Consider the following 21,589-nt stretch of genomic DNA (forward strand, 5'->3'; position numbering starts at 1 on the left):
AGTACATTGAGAGACATGAATAAAACCGGAGTCAAATTCCACGCATGTATGTATATACTTGGCAAAATAAATCTGATTCTGATGACAATTTACAGAACTTTACTATGAAAATCAAAATCAAAAACTTAAATAACAGCTCATATTGGGCCCTGAATGTATTAGTATTTGAACTCCTATAACTCTAAAAAGAGGAATTGAAGCTATTCTTGCCGCCATAAAAATGAGAATTAAAAAACTGCACAAACTTTGGCTATGGAACAAATAAACAATTTTTCAAAGGTTTTAAGTTTGTGAGCTGGAAAGAAAAAAATTTTTGTTCTGCTGGCCAAAGTAGCTGCTACATGTTAGAAGTTGCCGTTCATTCGGATTGGATAACTGCTGCTGTGGTTGGTCGAGAGAGACAAACTCCCCAACCGCAGTCGGGACGGTATCCTCATTCGCCTGCTCGGACGGCGCTAATGTCCCGCCTTGATGTACGATAGTAGCAGGAAACCGGGAGCTGCATAAATCAACACGGGGCTGTTGATTTTGACCTTGCTCTCCACAGCCAAGACTCTCATACATCACAAATAATGGAGAACAAACTCTGCTTCAGTGCTAGTTGTAGGCGTAATGGAAGGAACTAGTAGCTGCATAAATCAACATGTTGATTGTTGACGCTTGCCTAGCTGTCTTTTTCCCCCAAAATACGGAAAACAAACTACAGCTCTGCCAGTAGCGCACACATTACACACATACATCTCACCAGCCGGCGCAAGTCTGCCAAGCATATCTGATTATTTTAAAAAACACACACACACACACACACACACATGCACACACCCCTGTATGTGTGCGTGTGTGTCATGGTTTGGTTTGTCTCTGTCTGGGTAAGCTCAAACATTACGTCAGTCACACACACACACTCACATCCACAGACTCGACCATGCACACACCGTTACACACTCGCAACACTCATGTATACACACACACACACACACACACTTTCCACTCCTGGAGAATCGGACGTTTCCTGCAAGCAGCCCGGCCCGACGGGAAAAATGTCTGGACAAACTAGAGACACGCACACGCGTGTACACATGCAGACACACAACGGAACATTTTCAACCCACAATGTTGACTTTATATTCCTTTCCAGAGCCCTTCTATCTGCACGCGCGCCAAGTGAAGCAGCGTTTCCCTGTCGAACACTACCGGGAAGCAGGACTGGGAGGTTTCGGGGCCTCGGTGATGTCAATGCAGGGCTGGACTCCACTCCAAAACTGGATTTTAATCAAAATTCAAAGCCAAATATGATCACACTTAACTATCACAGCGAGTCATCTGTAATTTCTTTAATGCAGAAATTTCACAGCAATGAATTTCTTTAATATTTCTCAGTGTCTCAATCCCAGATACTTGTAGTGCTTATAAGAGGCATCAACTTTCTTTCGATATGATTCTTCTGCGAGGCCAAAAATCTGATCTAAAGACTGAATGCCAGAGCATCTTTCACTTTCCTGGACCGCAGCAAAGGAATGTTTCCAATGATGCGTCGCTGAATTGCAAAGAGAGTGCAAACCTGACTTAACACCATAATGGAGCCATATCATTCTTCACACAGTCAAGGTTTCATCGTTCAAATTCCACTCATCATATTTGCAGCAAATTGTTAGCAATAGCTGCAACTAGGGATGTACCAGAAATTTAGTAGTGGATACCAATACCATTTAAATTCCACGATTCTCAAATACCAATAAGATACCACAGTGGGAAAAAAAAGTAAAATAAATCCCATGTACTTCAACATACTCCTTTATTACTGTTTACTGCTATTTGTTTGGAAGTTAAATATGTCATAATTCCCTCTCTATTGCTGTGAAAACATCAACTTCAAACAGCTGCATTTATTCAAGTTTCTCATCAAAACTACATTTTACAAGATTACATTTGAACACATCATAATAATGTTAGAATTGACCTTTGCTCAAAACTCATTTTTACTGATTAGAGTCTGAACGCATCATAATGTAAACCCATTCTGTAAAAGTGTCCTCCTGTGTTGTAATCGGCAGGACGAGAGTTAGTTAACGTTAGCTGTTAGCAGCCGGTAAACAGCCCAGTCCCGCACGGGGCTACTAACAGCTAACGTTAAGTAGCTCTCGTCCTGTTGATTTCAACACGGATTCGTTGTTCACAATGTAGCATTATCAGGGAAAAAATAAGGTGTGTGTTGTGCACGCGTCGATAGTGAGTTTACTGCTTCCCAAACACATTTTCTATCGTTCCCGGGACGACGGGACACCTAGAGCCCTGGCATTACCTACGTTACTATAGAAAGAAAATTAGTACCCTCAACGTTTTCAGAATTTTGGCATTGACTTGGTACCGAAGGATCAGTTCTCGTGACATCCCAAGCTGCAACTGAGTACTCCAGACCTCATCACTCCAGGTTTTTATGAGGCAGAGGTTTGAGCTCCAGGTTGGTCGATGTGCGAAAGTTCCTCTTCCTCAAATTTAATCTATTCAAAAGGTTTTCTCTAGATTTTGGATTGACGGTAAGCTCCTGGCAACCACTTGTTGTGAAGTAAATGGAATGAGGGAGAATGTGACATCTAGTGGCTGAGTGTTATCAATGGCACCTTTAAACATTTGCTTCACTTGTTTCATAAACTGCTGCTAACTCATCTGCTCAGATCTGCTACTTTTCACCCCACATGCTGTTCTTCTTCACTCTTTTCTTTCCTTCTCCCCCCCCGGTTTTATCTGTGAAATTGAACGCTGTCAAAGCGGCCTCACTCTTCAGTATTATTCAGGAGAGACTTTTAACATCCTTAGAACACTTTGCTTCATAACCCCACATGTATAGTCTAAGAAGTGAAGTTGTGGGCCCGTGGTGCAATATTGCTGGAATACATCTTGAAAAACAAAGCAAGAGGCACTCGTTTTATCTTATCCTTCAAGACATGACTCCAATTTTAAAGCTGCTTTAAGTACCAGGCGAGATAAAGCCAGAGCATTTCCCTACTCCACACCTTGCCAAACTAATCCTGAAAGGATTTTTATTATTTGAAAAACAAAAACACGAGGAGCGCTCGTTTTATCTTATCTCGCGACAGACACATCCCCTGATGTTTTATTTAAATCCGGGTAAAGAAGACGCATAAAGTGCACCTCGAGTATCGGAAAGCACACATTTCTTGTGTTTTACAGGAAGTCAGAGAGTTGTAGATGTCCAGGCTACTGGAAGAACACAAGACAACAGAGGGAGTGGCCGACTGAAGAGATCACAAAAGTTACAGTCGATCTGTTAAGGCACGTCATGTGCCCTGGTTTCTTTCTTTAACCTCCGCCCAACTAATGCTCAGTCTTCAGACACTAAACTGGCACTTTTATAATCTAATCATTTAACTCACTGACTCGTCTAAAAGAGCGAGAGAGAGAAAGCGAGAGAGATTCTCACAGCTAGGTGAAACCGGCCACTAAAGAAAAGAGAGAGGACAACTTGTGTGAAGCACTAAAAAAGCCCAAAAGCCATGTTGCAGAACAAACGCCATGCCCCCCGCTGGGCTTTTCCACCCACCCCAACACACACACACTCACACACACAGGCCCAGAGTAAATTTAACTGTCAGCCGTAAAGTTTTCGACTATAGCAAGTGATCTTTTGCCCCCTTTTCTCCCCCCACTTTTCCTCCTCCCACTCCTGTGCCTATGCAAATGAGCTCCTCATCTGTCCATCCTTCCTTCTTTATTTCCTCTCTGTTTCCACCTTATTGTTCTAAGCATTTCTTTTCCTACTTATGTCCATCACAGCCTTGTTTTATTAGCTTTCCTCATCCTTTGTCCTTCCCTCCCATCCATCCATCCCCGTCTCTGTGTCTCCCCTCTCCACAGGCCAACCCTGACCATAGACACCTCTCTTTATCCCTTACCCCTTATCTTCTCCCTCCTACCTCCCTAGAAATGAAAAACTACCCTTTCCCTCTTCCTTCTTTTTCATCCATTCTTCCTCAACCCCCACCCCCTCTACTACACACACACACACACACACACACACACACTCACTCCTGACTGTGGGCCTCCGACACCCACCTTCTCCTCTTCCCCCCACAAAAGTCTCAAAGACCCCCAGATGTGCGCCCCCTTAATTTCCATTTCAAAAAAGCACCACCTCCCTCCCTCCATCATCCATCTATCCGTGCGTCCACTTGATCACACACACAGCAGACACTTTGAAAACACACTGTTACCACATACACACTGCTCAGCAAGTAGACTTTTTTTTCTCTATTTCGTGAGAGACAAAATTAAAAAATGCTGACCGTGACAAATATCACTTATCAGATCCTTTAAAGGGGAGTGCTGGGCTGTTGAACATAGACTATTGTCATTACCGACAGAAGACTTCCCCTTTTCAGAGAGATTTTTTTTTTTTAAAACATGCTGACCATCAGAATTATGATTTATCATCAAATAGGAACATGCTGATGCGGACAAATTCTCATGAATCTCTGTGGTTGTTCAAATGTTGGTAAAGACCCAAAGGTGAGTCCTGATGAGGTTCATCATCACTCGAGGTTTCTTGGATATAGTGTTTTAAAAAGGATGTGGTTTTGATTTTTTTTCTCAAACCGTACTCTGCAGAAACGTTTTGTGGACGGCCTCATTGTTGTAATGAGGGCTGTGCAATTAATCAAAAAATGACCAAAACCAAAATGATGACTCTTGGTATGTCGGTATGTTCAATAAATGTGTTCCTTCACAGAACTTGAGTCTATTTTACTTTGATTTCCCTGCAAACCCATACCTAACTAGAGCTGCAAGGAATAATCGATTAGTTGTCAACTATTAAATTAATCGCCAACTATTTTTTATAATCAATGAGTCATTTTTTAAGAAAAAAAAATCATAATTCTCTGATTCCAGCTTCTTAAATGTGAATATTTACTGGTTTCTTTACCCTTCTATGACAGTAAACTGAATATCTTTGAGTTGTGGACAAAACAAGACATTTGAGTACGATTTTACACTATTTTCTGTCATTTTATAGACCAAACAGCGAATCGATTAATCAAGAAAATAATCAACAGATTAATCTGCAATGAAAATAATCTCTAGTTGCATCCTTATACCTAACTTGTTAGATAAATACTACTCAGTGGCAATCTATGATTTTCTGTTAGTTAGTACAAAGATTCAATAAAAGAGGTCCACTGTGAGGACAGAGAATCATGTAACAATCAGATTAGGGCTGCCGTAAACGATTATTTTCATTATCAATTTATCTGACCATTATTTTCTTGATTTACCGTCAGAAAATGCTGAAAATGTTCATTGTTTCCCAAAGCTCAAAAGTCCAAAACCCGAAGATATTCAGTTTAGAAACATAGCAGACTAAGAAAACCAGAAAATATCCTTTGTTGTAAAACAATACAGTCCTTATAGTACAATCCTAGTAGCTACCTGCAGAGCTGGTCCAATAACTGCAGCTCAACACAGGACTGAAGGTCTCTAAAAATCTGATCACTATTCAAAACCAGACACCAGACAACCCCGTCACTGGCATTACACTGCAGATGAAGTGCCACTGAAACTCACATGAGAAAATATCTACCTGAGCCAACAGGTTGTGGCTTATTGCTCAAAGTCAACTGTTTTATTTCACATCAAAGTATTCTCTACCTACATTATATATGATACACACATTTAACTAAAGTTTTTGTACCAGGACAAGATGCTACAGCTTTAAATCTGCCGATTAAGCACTCTCTTAACTGCTGTAAGAGAAGATGAATCCCTGCTTCTTTCAAAGTTTATGTGGTTTGAAGCGAAGCCCTGAGGGCATCTGCTCAAACTGTCTGCAGGGCTGTACCCTCTAAAGCCCAAAGCTGCTACTGCGGGATTATTTAACAGACTCAGAAAAACCGAGCCCAGCCCCGTCCCGTGGAGGACAGGTGAGGCAGTTGGCTGTATCTAACCACATCTCACTGCTTCTTTCACATTCGGGCAGAAATGTCAAGCTGGACCAGAGGCGAGTTTGGAAGGGTGTCATATCACCCTGTGCTTTCTCCCCCGCTGTCTCTCTGCTACGGAGCAGCAGGATGAATAAAACAACACAACAGGCCAGTTCATGATTTACAGTCACTAGATCCATGCTTAATCTCTATTTTAATGTTTCTGCTACAGTCCAAACAGTCCACGCGGCCAGAAGCACGCGCAACAAATCTGCAGAGGCTGGTGTGTGGCTATTCGCTTTAATGAAAAAAAAAAAAAAGAACGTACATGTTGGTCGTTTAAATCATAGTTTTAATTTGACGGGACGCCATAAAAAGTCTGCCCCTTATTACAGACAGACAAAACGCACACATACAAACGCTCACACTGACGGACACACGCACGCAGGCACACAGAGTGAGGACAAAGACTACTTTGAAAAGTTACTCAGCCACCAGATGTTTTAGCCAGATCCCAGACTACAATACTAATGGGGCTGTACGTGCATATATGTGTGTGTGTGTGTGTGTGTGTGTGTGTGTGTGTGTGTGCAAGAGAGAGCGGCGGAAAGAGAGAGAGCCCAGTAGTTTAAAAAGCAGCAAAAATGAGCTCCCTTCCTCAGCAGGTATGTTATAACAAGGCTGCATGTACAATTTCAAATTTGAAATAAATAGCTTTGGTTTTCAATGTCTGCGTGCATTTACACTTGAAACGAAACTTAATTGCATTGTCTGAGCAAGTAAATTAAATATTTTGGTTACAGTAAATCAAGCACATGTGCCACTAACAGTCTCTTTTTGTCCGTTACAGTCAGAATAAGAGAAACCGAGATTTAGAGATAAAGACACAAGAGTGAGGGAAAGCGAGAAAAGGGAAAAAGTGAAACACACAGTATGAAAGCAACAAATTTGTCAGCTAAGGAATCTAAGTGTGTGTGTGTGTGTGTGCAGGTTCTTGGTTTGACTGCTGACAGAACAGACAGTTAACCTTCAGTACAGAAATAAACAATCAGTGAGTCAATTCAATCATAACTGAGCAGCGAACGAGACACATTTTGACCTCAACTGAAGGAGATAAGTGCTGATGGACTGTTACAATAACTGATAACCATCTATCAACAATGCTGGAGATGAATGCCCTCCAATAATGCAGGATAAAACATGAGAAGTTGAGCATTTCACATTAATTTCTAGTGAATATATTGAACTACAGAGGCTTGAAATAAACCTGTGAACAGACAACATCCACATTAAAAATACTGCTGCAGAAAACTCACATTTGACCTGATAGTAGCTTAAAGAAAGGTAATATGTAATACACTTCTTCTTATAACTTGATAATACAAATGTTCAACCTGTAAAAGAGGAAAACACTTAGCTTTCTACTACAAAACAGATAGATGTTCCTACGTGCACAAATCATATGACTTTCTTTCATTCAGAATCAGTCGACTGTGGCCCTAACTTCGGAGTGAGACAACTTTTACCCGAGTAGCGTCCTCCATAAAAAAAATAAAAAACACCTCTACTTGACAAAAGTCTCGCTGAATTAAATATACAGTAGGAAAACGGTTCAGTACTCTCTCCATCTGCGTGTTGCATCGGCCTTTTCAGCTTCAACACAAAGAAGCTCACAACATAAATCGCATTCAAATTCATGCCACTTGTGTCACTGTCACATTTTCCGTAGATAATTTTCACTGCTGGGTGAAAACTGGAAGGAATTACAGATAGCCCAGAGCCGTGCTCGGGAACACTTGAGCTCAGTATACAAATGTACTCATAACACCACAAGTCTGAATGCATTTACACAGCCTGTGGAGCACGACTTCTTTATCTCCTCGTTACACTATACTGTCTGATATACCACAGACATACACATTTGTGTGCCTACACTGGCTTTTTGAATAAATATATATAATATTTGCATTTAGAAAAAACATCACAACTCTTAAGTTATGTTCTGACCTCTTATAAAAACAATTGTCCTACTGCTGGATTATTTCTCCTTAACACGAGGACAGTGGTTCCCAAACTTGTTCACATCAAGGACCCCTAATCTGACAAAAATTAGTCCCCTATTTGATACGATTTCAGTGGCTCAGAAATTACAACATAATAAAAAGCACAACAGAGTAATAAATAAGAAGTAATATTAACACAAGTGCCTCATAGAATAACAATAAAACTAAGATAAATTTAGTAAAATAAGTAAACTAAAATACAAAAGTAAAAATAAAGTATTCCCCTTTTTACTGGGGACCCTCTGGAACCCCCACAAGGACCGCTGAGGGTCCCCCGACCCAACTTTGAAAACCACTGCACTATGAAACACATGCCATATGTATTTATTAAAAAATAAAAGGCACACGTGACAAAGTTTGTAGGAAGTCTTTAGGGGATAATATCCTGACATAGACTTCCATATCTCCCTGTTGGTGTCCCTTCAGTTACTGACAACAAGCGAAGCTTTACATAATAAAGTATGTACACCTGATGGGTAAACACTTGTACAAAGAAATAAAACTGAGAATAATCTCTGACAAAACCAGATTCAAGCTGCATGTTTGCTGTGATGGATTATCTTTTCACTTCGAGTTTGTGAAGGTAAACAAGCTTGAATATCCTCTTCTGTACACTGACACCACAGAGATTATTGTAAAAAGTCTAAGGAATAAAAATTGAAGCAAATAACACAAACAAAAAAAATCCTGGCTACCGTATATACACACTGACATATTAAAAGATGAATGTACCTATGAGGTCCTGATGTGACAGCTGCAAGTACATTAGGTCCACTCCACAAACCACAGCCTCATAAAATACCTTTGCTATGAGAAAGAGCAGTATATGGATCTCGTGAAAATTCATCATGCCAGGATTAAAAATTTAAAAAGGCCAATTCCCACAATAATTCATCCCAATTGCGAAATCGATCGCTGCAGGTTTTGGCTCAATATTTACCTTCACATGTTATTGTAATTAGACTCTACCTTTAAATGTGGAGCTCCATTTTCCAATGTGAAACCATTAAGAGGAAGGCTTTATTGACTATTACCACAACAAGAGCTACAGTGCCGGTAGACGACGTAAATCAAACTCGCTTTTAACTTTTAATGCACCACCCGAGTGTAAACAGGCCGACGGACTATATTTACAAAGTCTCAATAAAAAAAAAAATATTTACTATCATCTTCTAATGCAGTCAGAGTTAACGCAAATAACTCAGGGCCTCCAAACTTTTCTCATTAAGACCTCTGTGACACCAAACATTTAAAACACATGCAAGTCTGTTTCAGTCACATTAAGTCTGATCACGACCGCACACACTCTGTCTACTGTTTTAATCTCGTCACTGACAACTGTATATAGGAAAGCTACATTTTTCTCCTAATGACATTCAGTCATAAACATCTGAGCTCTTTTTTTCACTCTTTTCCTTTGCTTCAAACGTGGGACAACACCTGTAAGTCCAGGGCTGTGTATTGGCAAGAATCTGACGATACGATACGTATCATGATACAGATATCATGACACAGGGGTTATGATTCAATATATTGCGATATATTCTGATACTGTAACATCCAACATCATAGTGCTACTTTGAGAAGGCGCATATCTTTGCAAACTAAATAAAGTATTGACTGACTTCATTTTTGCATGTAAACTTAGTTAAAAATCAATAGTGTTTTTGAGAATCGATACAGTATCAGAAAACACGATATCCCAATATTTCCTTACACCCCTACTGTAGTGTGGCTTTGAGAAAGGTGGAAGCTGAAGGCGAGCAGCGACTTAACTGCACACAACGTTTGAGACATGTGGAAAATGTGTAACTTATGGCTGTATGATTAATAAAGCAACACATGGAACGTACTGAGAAACTACCGCTGTGTAGCAAACGTGACAAAATCTTTCCATACAACATATTGGAAACCGCAGTTTGATTTGCTCACGATTGAGGAAATGAGCATTGATTCATTCAGTCAATTAGATCTTATGATTTATTTGAAAGTTAACTGAACGCAGCCTTGAAACAAATCATGCACTGTGTTTTACATAAAGTCAAATGAACAGTGATTGATAACTGAACGTCTGGGTGCACAGGAAGCATATGCGTTGAGTATACTGCTGAGTCAAAGCAGGCAGATCTGAAGATCTTGCAACTCATAACGCGTCACAAGGGAGCTTTCGTTCACACGGACAAAAGTTGTGTAGATTAAAAATGGTTTGCAAATCTTTCTGGTAGCACCAAATATGTCCATTTAGAACCAATGTCAGCTGCTGTATGTTTTCACAGATTTATCTGAAGTTACAAACAGGTGTTATGGGGTACTTTGACCACCTTTTGGTAACATCATAGTCTCTATACTGCTGCCTGTGTCATCACCTTCTATTGGTGCCTAAATCCGCCCAACCACCACTTTATCAGACTCCACTGTATCGTGACAGAAGGATTATTTACTCTCAGATCAAAGCAAGAAAAATTGTCCCATATTTAGGATTTGTCTGTCCCAAAAAAAAAAAGAAGAAAAAGAATCATTTCACCCTAAACCAAGACCATGTGCTCGTTATCTGAAGCAGGCCGTCTAAAAGACAGACTTATAAGACCAAAGACATTAGAGACAAACTCAAGCCTAAACAAGGCGCTGCTAACCACAGACACAGAGTGGGGATGACATTTTGGGCATTTAGCAGACACTCTTTTCCACAGTGACTTCCAGTAACTGCGACAGGAGTATAAGCTCAAATCCCCGACTGTATCACCCACGTTACAAGCGGCTAAAATAAAGCAATTAAAGAGCCAGAACAATGTGGCCAGACGGTGAAATAAGTTCAAAGCTATTGTGTCCTTGAGATAGGAGCAAAACAAGAGACTGGGTAATATAGGAGCATGAGCTATGAGCCAAGAGGGCCAGAAGCCTTGCAAAAAGGTTTTTTTTTTTCCTTTAAATAAACTATCCGTGACAAATGGATGTTTTCCTTTATCTGAACTGCAGGCAGGGTTGAGATGAATAACGGCTGATTGCTCTAATAGATGCTATCTTTTCCTGCTTATTGGAAACAGTGACAGTTGGTTCACGTTCGTAAATAAATGGGACCAGAAATTAGAAATAAATGGGAGTTGTGCGTCCACATGAAGGAAAATACTTAAAACCCCTTGAGGGAAAAAAACATCCTATCCTATCTGATCTTCCTAGCTTTTAATACTATAGACGCTGCTTCATTGCTTGAGCACAGATTTTATAATCACACAGGAGCTTAATGGTGAGATATGGAGATGTCAGGTAAATGTCAGCTGTGAACACTTATTTGAGCAAAGCTTTCCTTTGACACATCAGAATACACGAACGAAACAGGCAGAAGTTAAACTTCAGTCCTGGTTGATTTAGGATTCCCATTTGAGTGAAAACAATGAAATTGTGCTCAGAGTTCAGCAGTCTGGAGTCTTTGGTTGCGTTCAAAACTCCATACTAACTATTTAATACACTAAAATAGTATGTGAGATATTAGTATGTCCAAAACCTTAGTATGAAACCAACAGTACACAAATTGCAGCCTATTTCTAATGAAATATTACAGGATGCAACGCTGGACACTATGGCGGCATAAATGTCCCACAATGCAATGTGGTAAGGATGACAACGTTCAGTTTACCGCTCTGTAACATTAATAAACTTAACTTAAAGTATAAGACTTCCCTTTGCTAGGCATAATACACGTTTTTTAAAATTAGTTCAGACTTTTATTCTCACAAATCGTTGTTTTGGTCCCATGAGGTTGACTCGGGTTACCATGGTTACACGTCTCCAACCGGCAAGGAGGTTCTCAGGAAGTGACAACGTACATTACTGCTCCTGGTGCCACTTCAGTCACAACTTATAGTTCATTCCTAAAGTGTCTTAACAATACAAAATATTTAGCTCAACTGACTTTAGGAGGGATGTTATCTCACACACTCATCTGTGGTGAGCAACAGGTCTGTGAATGGGACTATTTGCTAGCATATTATTACACCATCTACCCACAGAACAGCAATAATAAGCCAAGATTAACCGAAATCAGACTTTACAACAAGCTGAAACAGGACACAACTCTCAAAAGACACGCGTCAGTCCGGACCAGAAGGAGAGAGACACCAGCGACTGAGGTTACGGCAGGAATTATTACTTGCAGTCTCTTTACTAATGACACATTTAGCAGGAAATGTAAGGCAAATAAAATACCTAAACTCACCCAAAGCTCCTACAGTATCATGTAGAGGAGGTGCAGTAGAAGTTTGGCATAAGTTTTACTAACTGCTATCAGTCCTGTCAACTTTTTTTCTGTTGATGTACAGTATGTGTTCTTATAATATCTCGTGTAGGTGAGGTTATTGATTTTAATGTGTAACATTCAGTCCCGTCAGGTTTCTATACAACTTCTCAAGGTCTCCCACTATTTTCAAAAAATGTCTTGAAGTTCCTATCTTTATATAATAAACACTTTGGCTCCTAATGTCTCATGCTTTCTTTGCTTATAATTTCAGATTGCTAAACTTTTTTTAAAATGCACCAATACTCCAAAAAGTATATAAACAAAAAGCAAACTAACTTAATGATTATCAATTACAAGTTTGAAGAAAACTTCATAACAAACTTTCTTTCCAAACTCCTTTATGAAGATGATGTTTTAAGGCAGTAAAATCAGGCACATATCCACCAATGAAATCGCTACGATTTCCCCCAGAAAAAGCCGTGTGGACTGGGTTAAAATCTCCTTTTACACTCCATCTCAAACCAGCATTTTTCCCCTTGTAACACAGAACCGCTTTGGAACGACCAAAGACAAATGCATGGCAGCCCACAAAATCACTACAGTTGTTCCTCATGTCTTACAGAACATCAAACCATCAATAAAACACGGGAGATACATTCCAGCTATAGTTGAACAGGACATTTCTGACTTCCCTCACTCCATGTGTTCTCCCTCTCTCTCTCTGTCCGTTTCTCCCTCTCAAAACTTTCTCTCTTCCCAGTTGCACCGCAGAGACTTCACATATTGCAGCCATATGAGTAAAGCCATGGCTGTCTCCACACACACACACAGGAAAAAAGTGCTGTGCTCTCTCCCTCTCTGTCTCACACACACATACGGGAAAAAAGTTTTACAAGCAGAGGTTCTCTTTAGGAAGTCGTCAACTGTTTTGACGTTTAATAGCAGCTACGAACAAGGCCGTAAGATACAATAATATCCAGTGTCTGGAAACAGGAACGATTTTCAATTGTTATAGAGCCAGATTGACACATCATCGTTTCAAAGAAAGTTGTTAAATGTTTGTTAAAGTCTAACGAAAGGTTGACGATGATGCATGACATCTGTTGATATAAGAACAAATTAGTTGGACAAGTTAAGAGCGACTACACACAAGGCTGGTCGTGTCGAAGGGGAAAACGTTAACGGGTTTTACGGACATGACAGGACAGCTAAGCAAAGTCTGGGAAATATTTCCAACTAAATTAAAAGTTGATGTCAGTTAAAAGCGCTTACTTACAAAGTACCTTGAGGTGTCATCATGAGAATCAAACTACAGAATCAAAATTATATGTGTCAGGTTGCCAAAAAATTTAAAAGTAGTCTTGTTTACATCAATAGGAATTTGTAGAACTATAAAAAATAAGTCACCATTATGCATGCAAATTTAAAACACTGTTGGAAAAAGTTACACACGGCGCTGTACGTGACATAAAGTTACTGCAGAGACAGAAACACTCAGAGCTTCTATTATAAAACTTGCACCTCAACTTTGACTGTTTTTATGACTTTGTAAAGTCTTTTATTTTGAAAAAAAAGTAATAAAACAACCATTATTTGTCTTAATCCTAAATCTTACAGAAGATGAGTGGCTTACATTGCTGACTGTCCATGAAAAATAGTTAGGTGCTTATTACAAAAGTCTAAACAAATACTCTGAGTTTATAGCCTCAGAATTAGATTTGTGTCAGCTTGTAAAAAACTGCAAAAACAAACTCAAAAAGTTTCATAAATCATTTTGTGCTCATTTGTATTTTTCCCCAAGTGATCCCCACAGTTTTTAGAGATGCGTGCCGCTGTGGCCGAGAGTACAAAACTTGCAAAAAAGTTGTCAGAGACTCCTTTAACGTAACTTTAAGGGGAAATATTGGAAGCCAGAACTAACATTATCAATTTAAAAACTACTTTTTAAAGTGCATTTAAAAAAAGACGGTGTAGCATTTTATCACAATATCTGCTTGACATTGAAAAGCAGTGAAGATAAACATGTCCAGGATAGACGTGCTTTATATTTAAAATAAGCTGGCAAAAAGGTGTTGCAACTTTACAAAAGTTATTCATTGAAATCACTTAATAAAATACAGCTTTTAACAAAAACGCCTGTGAACAAGTGTGGGGTCAGAGCAAAGTCTCACGGGCCTGGCTCTGCTTTTTAAAAAACTGTACTGAGGTTATCTGTTGAATAAAAGTCGGTCCACACACACTAAGCAGTTCTGTAGGGGCCCAGAACTGGAAGAGACTGTGGAGGACTATGTAAAAAGCCTTCCTTGCAGTGTGTGCCTCATTGTGCTGCCTTCACATACTCTGCTCTCCCCACAGAGTTGTCATGCCTACCCAGCTCCCTTATCTCAAAGGAACATCACAGACAGGGTTGAGGAGGGGGGGGGACTTTTACAAAGTTGAGTGGAAATGCAACTTCCCGGCATCACTCATGAAAAAGTTGCAACAACAACAACAAACAAATAAAATGCACCACACATATGAGCTAATAAGTTAAGATAAGAGAGAAGGGGGAGCTTTTTACACACAATTCACATCCACCATGCTTCCCTTGAACAATGAAAGAGGTGCAAAGAAACACACACAGCACCATAAAGCACTTGACAAATCTCTTTCATCTAAAGTGTCACTTTACTTTTCTTTTTTTTTTTAGCCCAACAAACATCTTCTACTAATAACTTCTCTTTCTTTCTCTCCACCACAGTGCGTCACTCAGGAAAAAGAAATGTGAACTTGGAGAAGTTTTGCAGTCAGAATAAGTCATGAAAAAGTTATCAATGAAAAAAAAAAAAGTAACACATACATAGTAGCAGTTTACACGAGATTGGAGTTAGAGTTTGAGTGACAAAATCACTCCACAAGTCACCGGCTTCTTTCTAGCAAAAGTCAGGATATCATAAATTAATTCTCCCCCCCCAAAAAAAACAAGAATCAAAACTTCACACAAAAAAAAAGAACACAAACCTACTTGAGGCGAGTCTCCTTGTTTTGCCGGCTTGTTGACTTCAAACTCTTTCAAATCAAAGCAGTAGCCTCCTCAATTTGTATTAGTGTAGCGTTTAAGGTTGTGTCCTAACCTAAATGTGCCATGTGAATTCAAAGCTTCTCTCGTTTTCCTCTCTCTCTCTCTCTCTCTCTCTCTCTCTCTCATTCAAGCAGAAGCAGAAGATTCTCTCCGACGCAAGCTCAGGCCGTTATAGTTACATAAGGACGCAAACCGACTGCTGCCCGTCGTAAAAAAAAACCTACTAACGTGCAAACAGAGCAATATATAAGTCTCCTTTAAACGCACCATTCATAGCCCCGGTTTCCCTTTCAAAGACGAACAAAATATCATCCTCCCACTTGTCCGAGGAGAGCATGCATTTCGCCATCTACAACTCCAACATCGCCGATGCATTTTTTTTTTACAATGCAACACTGCACCAACTAGTAGTAGCTACAGAGACAGGAGGGCTGTGTGTGTTAGTTTCTTTTTGGGTGCTGCTTGCTTACCTGTTGATCAAAAAATAAAGCATTAGCCCTCTTTTTCTTTCTCTCTCAGTGTGTGTCTCTCTCTTTCAGCAGCCTTGTTAAGATGGTGGCTGGCTGGCTGTGGCTGGCTGGCTCGTCTCTTTGTGGGGTTTTTTTTTTGTTTGTTGATGATGTCGGACGGGGTGACAGTGTCTTGGCTGGTCTGAGAGGGAAAGAGAGATAGTTAAGCGGCAACACTGTTAAACTACACCGACTGGTTAGTGAGATTTGCTCTCTGGGTATATATTATTGCAATATTCTCCCGATGTTATTGTTATTTAGCGCAACCCAGACGCGGATTTTTTTGTGCTGGTCACAGCCAAACCCAAGCTGAGCAGCTCGTTATCTTGTTATTTTTTTTTTTTTTTTTTTTGTTCAGACTAGTGTTATCGCTTTGCTGTGACAGGACCTCTCTGCCTGTCTCTCTCTCTCTCTCTCTGTACGCTGCTGTGGGCATTACGTCAGAGGAGGAGGAAGACACAGCAGCTCTATTAATATCAAGAAGCCACCCGAAGACTGACTCTTAAAGCGACACACACACACACACACACTGTAATCTCACTTCTTTACGCAGTTAATACTAAACCAAATCAATTACTCCACTATAGTCAAAAACACTGACTCTTAAAGTGACACTCACTCAGTGTCACTTATTTGTAAAAGTTAATACATTACACTACAAAAAACACAAGAACACTGACTCTTAAAGGAACACATACTGTCATTTTTTATTTCCACAGTTAATACTAAACTCAAAAATAAAAAACACTGACTCTTTAAGTGACGCACACTGTAAACTCACTTTAACGTGAATAAAACTAAACCAAATAATTTACTCCATTAAAATAAAAAACGCTAACTCTTAAAGTGATACAAACTGTAATGACACTTATTTACGCAGTTAATACTAAACCAAATCAATTACTCCACTATAGTCAAAAACACTGACTCTTAAAGTGACACTCACTCAGTGTCACTTATTTGTAAAAGTTAATACATTACACTAACATTTAAGAACACTGACTCTTAAAGGAACACACACTGTAAATATGTTTTATTTGTATTTTTTTATTTTATTTCTATTTGGAAATAACAGTGTATACCAAACTTTACAGATAGTTATACCTAACTCTTTTCCTGTTTCAATATACATTTACAGTGTATATGCATATGCACGAAAAGGGGCATGCGGATACCACAGTACTTGTGAGTCAGCTCAGTCTTCTGGAACACCGTAAATATTTAATTTACTCAGTTAATACTAAACCAAATCATTTAGTCCATTAAAATAAAAAACGCTAACTCTTAAAGTGACACACACTGTAATCTCACTTCTTTACGCAGTTAATACTAAACCAAATCAATTACTCCACTATAGTCAAAAACACTGACTCTTAAAATGACACACACTCAGTGTCACTTATTTGTAAAAGTTAATACATTACACTACAAAAAACACAAGAACACTGACTCTTAAAAGGAACACATACTGTAATATTTTATTTGCACAGTTAATACTAAACTCAAAAATCAAAAACACTGTTCAAAGTTAAAAGAAAATCAACTAATACACTAAAATCAAGAAGACAGAATTAAAGGGACACACACTGTAATCTCACTTCATTACGCAGTTAATACTAAAACAAATCAATTACTCCAATAAAATCAAAAACACCGACACTTAAAGTGACACACTGTAATCTCACTTTTTTACGCAGTTAATACTAAACCAAATCAATTACTAAAAAAAAATCAAAAAACACTGACTCTTAAAGGATCACATACTGTAATCTCACTTTTACGCAGATAAAACTAAACCAAATCAATTACTCCAATAAAATCAAAAACATTGATTCTTAAAGCGACAGACACTAATATTTTATTTACACAGTTAATACTGAACCAAATCAACTACTAGACCTTCATTAAAATCAAGACCATTGACTCTTAAAGTGACACACACTGTAATCTCACTTATTTACGCAGTGGATAGCCTACTAAATCAAATCAAGTACGCCACTAAAATCATAAACACTGACTCTTAAAGGTTTTATTGATAACATTTTCATGTAGACAAATATAAAAAATTTAAAAAAATACATCAACAGAGCCTTTAGAAAGGTGCTGAATCAAAGCATGGCTTTTCCTGAAAAAAAAATATGATTGTTAATTAATAATAAAAATAACAATTCCAAAATGAATGTTTTGTTTATCTCTGTCTCTTAAAGTGGCATGCCGCAATCTCGCTTATTTACAGAATTAAAACTAAAAAAATAAATAAAAAAATCCCAGTGTGACTTAAGTGACAGAAAATGTTGTTAATTGAATTTCCTACATAGTAACTACAGAATTAAAATCAAGAGAATTGACTAAAATGACGCACAGTGTAGTCTGAATAAATTAAAGGAACATTCAAGTTTTCATTGTAAACACTGCATTAGCATGCTCTGCAGTCAAAATAAATGTATATGTGCACCAGGACGCAGATGAAAACATGAAGCTCTGTTACAGCATGAGATACAAACAATATTGACTCTACAGCACTACTAGTGGTGGAAAAACTCCACAAGGTATCTTTAAGTCTTCAGTTAAACCCACTGACCCAATCTATTTCCACTGGTGGAAGTTGTACTAACATCCTTTACTTGAGTAAAAGGATTAAGTAGCATTAATACAGTGTTAAAATATTAATACCAAATACTCTATTACAAATGAAATTCCTGCATTCAAATGTGCATAAGTATTAGCAGCAAAATTTAATTAAATATCACAACTAAAGATCAGCATTCTGACAAATGGCCTCTTCAGATTGTTGAACGACATGTGATTACAATTCTGATTCATACTAATCGTATCCTTTCTGCACAAGGTTAAGGTAAATGGGAAAAATAAGACACAAAGATGCGTCATAATATTATACTTAATTGAAAAAAACAAACAGACAACGTAGTTTATGACTAAATTAGACATTTATTTGACCATCTACAGTTTTCTACAATTTGCTGTATAGTATATTTGCACTAAGCTCTTGGATAGTTTTATTGGTTTAATTTAAGACCATTTAATGAATCCATAAAATGAACCACACGCAAATATCTTACTATAGCATTAAAAAGCATTGAAAATGTAAATCAACCTTTCTCTGCCTCAAAATACATGGAAAGCTCTCATAGCTCTCAAAACCTCGGGCAATCTGATTTTTAAAAAATGTGTTTAATCTGAAACAAATTTGATGTGGTCTCTCCTCTACACTGCAAGATCAGAGGAGCATACATATTAATAACTATTATCTGGTATCACTACCTATTTAACCAGAGGGCAAATGAAACCTGGGCCAGCATGATCAAAATCTCAATCAGTAAATGGATTTATGAAATGATAATTTACCTAGTCTTGGGCAGCTGGTGCATCTACTGGGGAGCTCTGCAGATACAGTATAGGTAATGTTACAACTCTAATATCAGCTTGTATTATCTTATTTTATATTACTCCAGATTTGATATCCTTGTTAGGTTCTAAAGCTAACGGCTGGTGGGCAGACCCGTAGATGAGGCAGGAGTCCAAGTTCAAAATGCAAAGCAGTTACACAATTATTAACATTAAATCAAATATATCAAGAGAAATAGCGTGCAGTAATTAAAGTAAATCAAGTATTAAATCAGGAAATTAACTTACAAAACTAATAAAACATAGTCAAAGATACAGCAAAGGTTGGAAGGCAGCATATATAGCCTCGATGAGGTGAAGTGATTGCACCTGAGGAGGGCGATTCCTTCCAGGCAGGAGTGGTTGGCCCAATCCCAATGTGCCCCCTAAGGCCTTAAGACCTGAACCCTCAGGGACTTAACTGACGTCACCTGGTAAGTGCTCGAGTGCGAGAGGCTGTAAGGGCCTGAAATGGTATGAATAGGACATATCACGTTACCTTGACCACGCCAAAACATGTTATGTGGTTTTGGGGTTTTTTATTTTACGTTTTTTACTTTCTTCATGGCCAAGGCACTTAAGGGACCGCCTGCCTGATTTAAACGTCTTCCACGCTATGAATTGTGGGTCTCTCTCTGGGAAGCCTCTGTGGCTTCTAGATGCTGACAGGAGGGTCGTGTTTATCGTGTTCAGGAGAAGAGTCCATATGAACGCCCCCCTCATGTGATATTCACGACCTCGTAAGGGGAAAGTTTCTGAAAGCTCAGAGTTCACAAGTTGTGTTTGTTGACGTTGTCAGAAAGTACATTTTTCAGTGCATAAATTAATATATTGTAATTTAAGTCGTATATTGTTTTTCTTTGTAATTTTATAATAGGTTTGAGGAAAATGTTGATATTCCCAACGACCTCATGTTTTTCCTTTTGTCATTATGCCTTTGCATTTCCTGCATTATTTTTACCCACTTGCCACTAGCCTCTGTGGCTTCTAGACGCCGACAGTAACGTTATTATTGCCGTTGCTTAGCAGCGGTGTTCTCACGACTTAACCACTTGAACGCCAAGCATATGGCGTACACGACTTCCCATGTTGCAAACACGAGCTCCCGAGTTTCATTTGCAGGCACCAATGGTAACGTGAAGCGCTGTCCTATTCCTATTTATACCATTTCAAGCCAGGTGACGTCAGTAAAGTCCCTGAGGTTCAGGGCTTAAGGCCTTCAGAAGGACATTTGAATTGGGCCTTGTTCTCCCTGCCTCAGGTGTAATCATGTGACATCTTGATTTGGACTTCTGATGATCCTTGTTGACCACAGGAGCCAGACTGCAGAACTTCTTGTCAAATATCATCCGATTTAACGGATGCTTTTATGCAAGCTACCTTATGGTGTCATGCAGATGTTTACTGTGGACGAGTCAAATGGAAACCAAGCAACCGAAGGACGAGATGAATGTTTTAGTAGGCTATTGCATATTCAGTCAGGCCTTCAGACTTTTTATAGTAGCCGTAATGCAAAAATAATCAAAGAATAGTTTACAGGAATGTTGTGGGGGGACTGAGTGACATAAATAATGAATATGCCCTTGTTAGCTCGGTATGAAAACCAGGCTGTTGGCTAAGTCTCTCCCCCTTCCCTTCACAGTCCTTCTCCCATTGCCCCATGGGGAGGAAGAGACTGTGAACTTTTTAGTTTCTTTTTCAAAACACTGCCCTTCAAAAGCCAAAGGTAAGATTTTTTTGCTAACAAAGGCAATACCGCAGCCTCCGGGCATACACACTGCTGGATCCACCACCTCCTGAGTGGTGCAGGCTTTGGACGGACCACAGAGAAAAAAGTCACATTGAAGAAATAATACACCTGCCACCTGCCGCAAGTCTTGCACATAAACCCCCCATTGATTTCTTTTTGAAATGTCTCATTTTCTTGCCTTCCTCCAATATTTTCTTCATTTCTTCAACTATTTCTTCAACAAATATATTGTTTACGGCCCAGTCCCATAGTTTCCTCTTCTTATTTGAAACTAATATTGTCCTGTTGGTAAAGAAAATCTTTTGTTTCCTGCACCCAACAACAGGGGGTGTATACGATAAAATACAATATAGTCCAGCAATCTTGCTTGTGATGACACATCTACCTGTGACAACACTCACAAAACTTTCTTCTTGTTTTGTGTTGTCACTGTCATCACTGTGTTTGAATTGTTGTGTGAATAATATTGTCACAGCCCTTTTTTTTCTGCGCCTCCTCAATGTGGCATCTAAAATATATGGATTCTTCCTCTGTTTTCAAGGTATATTTATCACATCCCTCTATCACTTCTCTCGTCTTGATCTGTCTGCTGTCTCTGCTGTCTCTCTCATGTAGTCATAAAGGGGGACTG

General features: G+C 38.9%; 1 protein-coding gene across 4 annotated transcripts in view; it reads right to left on the minus strand.

Annotated features, from left to right (window-relative positions):
• The window catches only part of trps1 (trichorhinophalangeal syndrome I), a 309,278-nt gene that overhangs the window by 120,055 nt on the left and 167,634 nt on the right, over positions 1-21,589 (minus strand). The window contains exon 1 of one of the 4 annotated variants that reach the window (XM_074614497.1): positions 15,765-16,230. The exons of 1 other annotated variant lie outside the window; for it this stretch is intronic. The gene's annotated coding sequence lies outside the window, so the exon portion shown is untranslated. Of the gene's footprint in view, positions 1-15,233; positions 15,609-15,764; positions 16,231-21,589 lie in introns of those variants that run through there. 2 more of the 4 variants (XM_074614495.1, XM_074614496.1) reach the window with 2 other exon arrangements.

Source organism: Sebastes fasciatus, chromosome 17 (genome assembly GCF_043250625.1).
Source record: "Sebastes fasciatus isolate fSebFas1 chromosome 17, fSebFas1.pri, whole genome shotgun sequence".
In the NCBI taxonomy this organism is placed as follows: domain Eukaryota; kingdom Metazoa; phylum Chordata; class Actinopteri; order Perciformes; family Sebastidae; genus Sebastes; species Sebastes fasciatus.